Raw genomic sequence first — 9,700 nt, forward strand, 5'->3', positions numbered from 1 at the left:
TGAATCACCAATAGCCCATATATAAAAAATCTGATAAAAATAATGACTCGGACATATGATCGGGTCATAATGTCCGAGTCCGGATCGAGTCTGCAGTCACGTGATCGGCCCCGATTTCCGATCACGTAATCGGATCGGGACAACCCTAACTTTAACCATTTATTTTTGGCATCAGTGAGACATCAGACATAAACAATATAGTTCTGAACAGTAATTTCCTCCATAGCAGCACCCGCACCCCCTCTCCTTACAACTCCTCCCTCCGTGGGCGTGTCTGGTGGATTTCAGCAGCGTTTGTCAGTCACAAGCCAGTCTCTCCTGCCTGTCTGAGCAGTGAGCAGCAGCCTCCCTCTCTGGCGGCCCCTCGTCGGCGAGCGTGGATGTGGCTTAATCCGTTCTTGGATTTTCGGTTGAGAGCTTTGACGAAGCCTTGTGTGACTCTAGGCTTTATGCTGCGCGCTTCAAAGTGTGCTTTCCACCCAGTCCACCTTTGGAACCCCCCACCGCCGTGCGCCCGTGTGAAAGGTTTTCGCCTACAGTATGAGAATGAGGCTCGTTCGCTTCTGGGTCCTCGGTTGAGCTCAGCTGGAATGCGTGCGTTTCTGGCCAAACAACACTCAATAGTCTGAGCACCGTCGCCACTCAGTGGGTCGGCGGAATGGATTGCACACGCCCGGCGGCTCTAACAGTATAATAGAAGATGCAAAAGGGCCAGATCAACGATCCACCGTCAAAAAAAAAAAATCGATTCTGAAAACGTGTTAACACGTTGTTGGCAGTCAACAGCTGGATTCTGAAAACGTGTTAACACGTTGTTGGCAGTGAACGTGTTAATAAACAAACAATATACATTTTTCTGTAGTGGATTGTGGGTTTTTTGGGGTGTCAGCCAGAGTTTAGGCTGACAATGTTGTGCACACCGGATAGTTAGTTAGGTTAAGTTAGTTAGGTTAAGTACATACATAAGTGCCTGGGTAGCGAGCAGATGGCGGTATTTGACAATTTATCAGCTAAATCATAGATTATTGAAAGATATTCCATATTCCAGACTGAAATGCTATAACAGAAGTATTGGCCAGAATGACATGAACATTTATTGGACACTTATTCAGCGGGTATCTTGCATGTTGCGTTCAGGTGCACTGTAAAAAAAAGAAGAAAAAAAAGTTTTTTTTTTTTGGTCAACATCTTTTTGTGGCGGTCAAAATCCTTTTGTGGCGGCCCGCCACAAATTCCTTTATGTATGGGAAACACTGTATATTAGCCTTAACTCTCTGATCTTAGACACTGCAGTCTTGCTTTGGAACATGAAGCCTATCTTTCAAAGCTAGAATCCTAAGAACCAAGTCTCTCATTTGTGAATAGCATGGACGTATATACAGCTTGCTAATGTGATGCTGCCTTTCTACTCACAGAGGCTTAGGCTAAACTATGGTGAGAGTAGTGAACTAACTAGTCTCGCTTGCCAGACTCTCTCCCTACAACGGGGGAGTCTGGCTGCACTGGCTGGCACTCTATAGCGTGAGGGGGGGGGGGCTCTGTTTAACTTTACAACCAAACACCGAAAGTACTAAGCAGGCACATTCCAGATCCAATCGTTTTCAGCGTGTAGCAACAAGCTAGCATTGTTGATGTTTCACACAGCGGCGCAGGCATTTGAGATCGACAGATTCGTCACGGAGGGAGCGGAAAGGAAATCCATATATGGTCGCAGCTGGTCAGTCAGAGTGGGTCGGAGCCAATGGCAGAGCTTGCAGGGAGCGGAAAGGGATTTTCTTCTGCTGCTGGCTGAAATAGACGGCACCAATGGCAGAGCTTATACCAGCAGCTTGTGTCCATGCAGCCAGACTTCTCTCCTGGCGGGGAGGGATGAACTAAGAGACCTGACCTTCTGGCTATGAAAACAAGCCTAAACAGACAGTATAGGCCTAAGGCCCTAAGCTATGGAAATACAGACATCTTTGAAGCCTAGTAATGTGTCTTGTCTCCTGCAGCACGCATGCAGTGCTCTTCTTACCAAGACTGTCTATTGACACCAATACTAACCTGTCAGCACTACTGAGCACCATGCTGAGTGGAAGTGGGTGTGCCGACAATAAATAAAGTGTCGCTCATGTTGTTGCATTCATGATTCTCTCCTCAGCTCAACGGTCGTCGGTCATGTGACAGTCGAATGCTATAGACAGAGAACTAGTGCAGACAGCCAAGAGAGGGAATGCTGTCAGTGAAAGCACGTCGGAGGCAAGATAACGTACTTGGCTGGAGCCGCATGTAAGGACACACAACCACACACAAGAACCACACACAACCACACACAATTCACCTCTCCTCTCCTCTCTCTCTGGGAAGTTTGTCACGGTGTTGTTTGTGATTTTCACAAAGTCATACATCAAGGACATGCTTTAATTCATTCATTCATTCATTTCATTTCAGCGAAAACCAAAACAAGGAAGTTTTGTTTTGGAAGTCAAGCGCGTGCCGTCTATATAGCCAATCACACTTGCACGACATTATGTGACGTAGTCAGCGACACTAGACCTGCTGTTGAATCCCCAATCCTGTAGTGTAGAGCCGCAGCACCGTCCTTTGGTGAGTCAGCCCATTGAGATATAGGGTGGTTCCCCCCCCACCGTCTAGTCTCGCGCGCCAGCCATAGAAACATTTTGTGGGCGTTCCCACACAGATCGACTATCTATATTTATTAAGGCTATGAGTGATTTAAGTTTATTTTGCACTGCATGCTTTTATTTTTAAGGCTAGAAACGGAAGTGGTTGTGTTATTTGCTGCGTTCTTGACACTGCTTCTGGTTCTCTCTGCAGCCGTCACATTGCCACGCACCTGTGGATAAATCTCATGGCGATCTCGTTCAAACTTGACTCCAGCCTTTGTGTTGTTACTTTCTATGAACAGTACAACAGTTACACAGTAACATAGGCGATATGGTAGTCCACTCAGAGCACCCAAAACACCTCACACATTCCTGGACAATTTGCAAGGCAATTTCAGATGCAACTCGTGTACTCAATGCAACTTCACAGCAAGAAGCACCACTTCAACCACCCACAGAATGGCAAAGCCATAAAAATCAAAGGCAAGATCACATGTTCCACCAGTGTGGTTTACATGCTTAAGTGCCCCTGTGGACTAGGTTATGTGGGTAAGACTAACAGAGCATTGAAGACCCGCATAGCAGAACACCGTAGTGCCATACGCACAGGTGATACAAAGAGCCCTGTTGCGAGACATTTAATTGTCTACCATGACATAACCACACCCACTGGTGGGCCCTAGATTCATTATGAGGAACACCTGAACCTGTTTGATCATTGCAAACCTGACCTGACGAAGAGCCTGTGAGGGCTCGCAACGTTGTCATTTTTTATGTAAAATAAATCAGAAAAATATTCGATTCCGATTCGATTAATTTCAATATCGATTTGGTTAGTGATACTAAACATGTTAGCATGTTAGCACTAAACATTTTAGCTGTAACCTGAATTACATTATTGTCCAGTTATGTAACACAGGGGTTCCCAACCTTTTTTGCGCCGGTTGTCAATTTTAATGGTTTTAGTTACACATATATTTACTCACAAGGTGGTGACAGCCTTTTCATCTGTCAATAAAGACACTTTCACAATTATGCACAGTGATTTGATTTCAGCCTATATAATTTCTAAAAGTAGATATTAATGATCAAACATTTCCATTTATGTAGCCTACAGTATTTATGTTTCAACTACAAACATAAATAAACGTCAACTTGAAAACTATGTTTCAACTACCACACACAGCCTATAATATTATAGTCTATGTTTATAAAAATAAAAATAAATGAATAAAAAAAAACGATCTCTGGACATATGAATCGATATCAAAGGATTAAAATAAAAATCGTTTAAAAATCGGAGAATCGATTTTTTTTAACCCAGCCCTACTCATGAAGTAACTTTTTTGACTCGGCACCTGGAAAAGAGATTTGCGAGTGTATACTTTAACTTCTCTACAACAGTTACATTACCTTACAGCCGGTGTTAAATCATCAGTTACATTACCTTACAGCCGGTGTTAAATCATCCGAAATGAACATGAAGAAGTAGACAGCAGAAAAAAGTCATGGAGAGTTTGAGCAAGAGGCGGCTTCAGAACACATGGTCGGTCTCTAATCTTTTCTCTTATAAATGAATAATGTACGTTTGTTGTTCTACAGGCTGTATTCAAGTAATAGTATGATCGATTGTTTTTTCTCCAAATTATTAATGTCATTAAATAGGAATAGGTCTCTTTAAAAACAATAATAATAATTAAAATGACGGCCAATTAATAGATTATGGCTATTGGATTGCCTATGGCCACAATTGGACGATATGAAAATAGGGACGATTCCCCATCCCTAGTCGATATGCTCCTGTCCAACCACCTTTTCATTGGTCGGACACACGCTGGTTTTCTGACCGCTCATACTTTCACATCGCAGCTGAATATTGGCAGGTGCACACTGGTCGGCTCCGAGTCTGCTGTGCTATAATTTCAGTAGAAAATAATTTGGTTAAAAATAATTGAATATCCTGCAAATAGCTTATGTTTATAAGTCATTTAGGCGACCAGGTAGAGAGCACTCAGTGCACTGTGGCTGAATTAGTAATCTAGAGATAATGTGCAATCCCCCCCCCACCGTCCAATTGATTGGTTGAAGACTAGGTAGAATTTCAGTCAACCAAGATTTTCTTTGGTTCTACCACAGTAGGTCTGCACATTCTGTTAGATTGTGTCGTCCAGCCCATCCCACAGTGCACACATCCAGCACTTCAAACCACCAAGAGCAATTGTTGACCTCTGGCCGCTTTGCTCTATGGGCTGGTTTATGATGTTTAACCAGGAGGCTGCCATCTTTTTGTCTATCGGCACCAACTCTCGACATGTGAAGAAAAATACCTGCAACATGGCAATCGGTGATGAGAGGCCGAAGAAAGCTAAGCTAGACATTTGCAGCGCCTCATGGCTTACCATCAACACTAGCCTAATGCTTGTAGTTGAAGCAATGTGGCTTGGCAATTTCACCACCAATTATGATGAAATATTTTTTATATTTGTTACTTAGAGCACACTGTGCTATTCACATTTTTGCCCTAGTTGCTAATGCCTGTCTTTGCTACAGGCAATGTTAACCATGTCTATTTCCTCAAAATGTTGTGCATATATTATATTACAGACCTGTCACAAACCTGCAGGCTATGCCCCAAGAGCAGGAATGATTTGAGGTGAGGTGAAGGGAAATGGCACAACTGATTAGCTATTAACTATTAAAATACCCAGTTAACTTGGAATAAATGTTAGGGTAAATTACAACTTGCCTCCATCCGCACCGTCTCAAGTGTTACATCTGAACACATCGCCCAGGGAATGTTACATCTGAACACATCGCCCAGGGATAAGATGATATTACCTAACTCCCCTGGACCCATCCTACTCCCCGGGGATTACCCTGCCCAGTGCTAGCAGGTGCAGTCTATCCCCAATTACCCCTGCCACACCTGTGTCCTCCCTTCCTCTCTCTCTCTTTCTCTGTCTCTCCTCCCTCTCCATTCTATCTTTCCCTCTCTGTCACACACACTTCAGTTTTACACCAAGGGAAGGCAGGTGGTGTGTTGGCCAGTAAAGCAGAGCCCTTGCCACAGGGGCAGGGCAGTTATTCTGTACCAGCTGAGTCTTTCTCCTCACTAAAGCAGGACTTCATGAGGTTTAGCAGGGCAAAGGCAAAGACATTTAAATCCTATTAGGGCTGTACGTGTACCAAATATAATTTTTTCCATATTTGAATATTCTATCAGTGTTTCCAAATGAATATTTTTATGTGTGGGTTATAGTGTAGGCTGTATGTTATGCGATGAACGAAACAATGAAACACTTAATTAATTCACAATTGCATGCACTCAATACATGTGCCTGCAGTCAGCTCTGTCGGTCTCAACAGTAGCCCCAAAGCGACCCTACTACTGTACTTTGTGTATATATAATGTATACATTCGTGCAGTATTAGGGTCACATAGCGTTCCAATAGGCAATAGGGGGAACGGCTGTTCAAAGCACTCTCCTACCCGTCTCTGACGTCCGATTGCAGATCCGAAGATATACTGTATGATAGTCCTCCTACGGAAGCCAGTAATTTAGCCGGGGCGGTTAAAATGATACTGCTGCGTGAAACAACCGTTTAAAAGCAGTCTTTCCACAGCCTGTGCTGTATTTAGGAGAGGAGAAGAATATTAAGCATTGCCATTTGCAACAAGGGGGCGCGTGCGTCTTTCCACTCATTCGTCGTCAACATGGCTGAAGCCAGCTTGTCTTGCCCGCTGTATCCTCCAGCTCAAAAGTGACATCAGATGTGTGGAAATGATAAGGGTTCAAAAATAAGGAACGACAGAAATGAAGTTCCCACCTGCAGAACCTGCTGGAGGAAGGTGTCTGCCCTTGGGGGCAACAATATTTGTTTCTTAAGAAAATGTAAGGTAAAGTGATTCCAGTATGTTTTAGTGCCATATTAAGCATTTTAAGCATATTTTGATGATTATCACGATATATATCGTTAATCGATGGTTTTGGACAGGATAATCATGAAATGTTCATATCCCACCCCTAATATCATTTACAGACAAAAGAGAAATGGGGCTTACAGGTAGTGCTGCGAATGAAAAGTAAAAATGGACACTCCACAACACATCCTGTGTTTCAGCTATCTGTAAGATTGTCCCTTTAAGATATCCTCAACACCAGGCTGACTCTCTCCTACCTTCCTTCTGGCTAAGCAGGCTCAAACTTGCTCAAAATGCACTTTTGCCTCTATTGAAAAGATTTGTGACGGGCAACAGGTTTAGTCTTTGGGCATTTAGCCTAGTTGCTCTCATCAGCAGTAGGGAGCACCTTGATGGCAGGAATGATGGATTCCAGACATTTTAAGAGCACATAACAACCAAGTTTATCTGAGGATAAACTATCAAGAGCAGGGAAAATGGCAGTTCAATTTTAATACCTTCAGTAAGAGAAGATATCATGACTTAAGCATGGAAAGATAGCCAGCTTTCACAGTTACATCCAGGGGTATAGTGGTATACAGAGGGGGGTAGAAATATATATATATACTGTATATATATAGAGGTAGCAAGCCCGCGCAGCGGGCGAGCCTAGGAATCGAGCGCGCGTATCACACGAGATGAGATGCCTAGTATACTGTATAGGGCAAGTGGGCAATCTCTGTCTGTTCTCTGTTTCAATTTTTGTCCCACCGATGATGTCATAGACATTTGTGACATCACTGATGTCATAGGCATTGTGACATCATCAGTGATGTCATAAGAGCAATTATGATGTCATCAATGATGCAAAGTTGTGACATCATCAGTGATGTCATCAGTGACATCATTATTGCCCAAAATATAACATGACTGATGATGTCATAGGCACTGAAGATGTCATAGGCATTGTGACATCATCAGGGATGTCACTTGAGCAATTGTGGTTTTTGGTTACACTCAGGCAATTGTGACATCACTGATGATGTCAGACATTGTGACATCATTGTGATGTCATCAGTGAGTGATGTCATCAGTGATGCAAAGTTGGCAAATTGTGCACTGCGCATGCAAATAGAGCAGGCGAGGTCACGCAGCAGCCGACCTGCGGGGGAGGCCGCGCAGTGGGCGAGCTGCGTATGCGAGCTGCAGGGCCAACTCGGCAACCCGCAGGGCAGGCGAGGCCGCGCAGCGGCCGAGCTAGCTAGCGAGCGAGCGAGCAAGCCTAGAAATCGAGCGTGCGAGATGCCTAGTATTATACAATTTCTCATCTTGTGGGGGAGCATCCCCCCCCCCCCCCCCCCCCCCAGGCCACACTTTGGGAACTGCTAGCTCCCAGTACACTTGGAAATCTGAATCCAGCAACTGGCATTCACGGAATTTGAATTCAATCCCTTCCTTCCCTGCACTGAGATCCCAGAATTAGAACGGATTCTGATTCTAATTCTAATGCCATGACTCTTCTGCTCACTTGCAGAATGAGAGAGAGAAAGAGAGAGGACAGACATGGGAGAGCAGCGTCCATATGATCTCAGCAGCAGCAGCAGCAGCGAGTGGCAGGCAGCAAGGAACCGACCCAAAAGATGTGGCACGGATGGTGGAGGATTACGTCATCGAGAAAAAGGAGGACGTTTCATGACAGCAGCTGTTATCCTCACATCCAGTCCAAACCACGCAGTTAACAGGTTCTGACCAGCAGACCTCTGCTAATTCCGATCATTTGTTCCCCTGAAACAATTCATGATGCATTGCTGCTAAAATAGAGTCGCAATAGTTGCAGTATTGCAGAATATCCCGAGGCCCTCTAGTGTGACATTTCTAGATTGTGACAACATGTATCTGAACATTTGCATCAGTAACACATAATGATAAACTCACATCATTTGAAGAATGACGTTATTTGCGAGATCTATTCACAGCAGAGAGCTTATTGCTATATGGGAAAGCCATTAGCTCAAAAACAAGGCAGACTGCAAAACGACTGGAATGTGGCAAAGCGAATCACTCCCGTTATTGACTAACGTTATTACATTATTATATAAAAGCAATCGCATCTTATGCGTCATGGTTAAAATAACGCCGATTTTTTTTTACCGTCAAACTGAACGCGTACTACACTGTGACATTGTTGCAGGACTTATGAATGGAGCGGGGTACAGCCGGCTATTTAACTGGCTAAATCCACTCCAGGAATGTTAATCAAAGTTCCCTCAATCTTGTAACGTTACCCATGCTATAGGGCTTTTAATGCATCAATAATGTCCGCAATGGGTCAGTTAACGTTACCGTGATAGATAGCTACAGAAAAGCAGAGAGGTAGGCTATATGAATGGATATTAGTAGTTAACAGCTAGCTAAAAGGCAAGCTACACAGCCAATGGCTAAACGTTTAAATTTTCATAATGGCTTTCCATAATTTATAACGGAATCCAACTCAAGTATGCCCACGTGTAATTACATAAACATGCCATTTAATTCAACGTTATTACAACGTTATTTTTGCAATATTAGCCACCTTAGCTGCGCGAAGAGCAACTTGGATAAAAGTGACAGTGCTAAGCTAACGTTAGCTAGCTAACGTCAGTGGGCTGTAAAGCCTGTGTCTTCCCTTACCGTCATAAACTGCTCCAGGGGCGTCCAGTTTTTAAGGAATATAATTGAGCTAGTAGGAGGAAATGGTTTGTGTCGGGGTGATCTAGCCTGAACATCCAAGCTCAGTTCACCCGCTGCAGCCGAGGGAACCTGAGCATCATCATCGACTTCATCAGTTCTCGGAGCCCGGTGCTGCTTCACACACATCCAGCAGAGCGGGGCCTCCTCCGGGCTCGACCCTGCGACTCGCTCGGCGACGACGGATAATCCACACGACAGGAGCCCCCACGGTAACCATTGGCTAGGCACAACCACCACCAGTCATTTCAGGCCGTGAAAACGATACATGTAATCCCACGTATAGAAAAACAAGGTACGATCACCATAAATGTTAGATTGGAATAATTTCAGACAGCGGACCACAGATTAGACAAATGTTGCGTCTCTCAGCCTCTGACTTTCCCAAACTGAGCCCGTCCGTCAATGCTTTCTCTCTCTCTGGCTCTGCAGCTGCCTGCCTGCAGCGCTATCAGCATAGCAA

At 44.2% G+C, this 9,700-nt stretch overlaps 1 protein-coding gene across 3 annotated transcripts in view; it reads right to left on the reverse strand.

Annotated features, from left to right (window-relative positions):
• The window catches only part of ptpn4a (protein tyrosine phosphatase non-receptor type 4a), a 153,184-nt gene extending 143,689 nt beyond the window's left edge, over positions 1-9,495 (reverse strand). For all 3 annotated transcript variants that reach the window (XM_083638848.1, XM_083638849.1, XM_083638847.1), the window contains exon 1: positions 9,181-9,495. The gene's annotated coding sequence lies outside the window, so the exon portion shown is untranslated. The remainder of the gene's footprint in view (positions 1-9,180) is intronic.
• Positions 9,496-9,700: the final 205 nt, after the last annotated feature.

The sequence above is a fragment of the Poromitra crassiceps genome (genome assembly GCF_964638095.1).
Source record: "Poromitra crassiceps genome assembly, chromosome: 6".
Classification (NCBI taxonomy): domain Eukaryota; kingdom Metazoa; phylum Chordata; class Actinopteri; order Beryciformes; family Melamphaidae; genus Poromitra; species Poromitra crassiceps.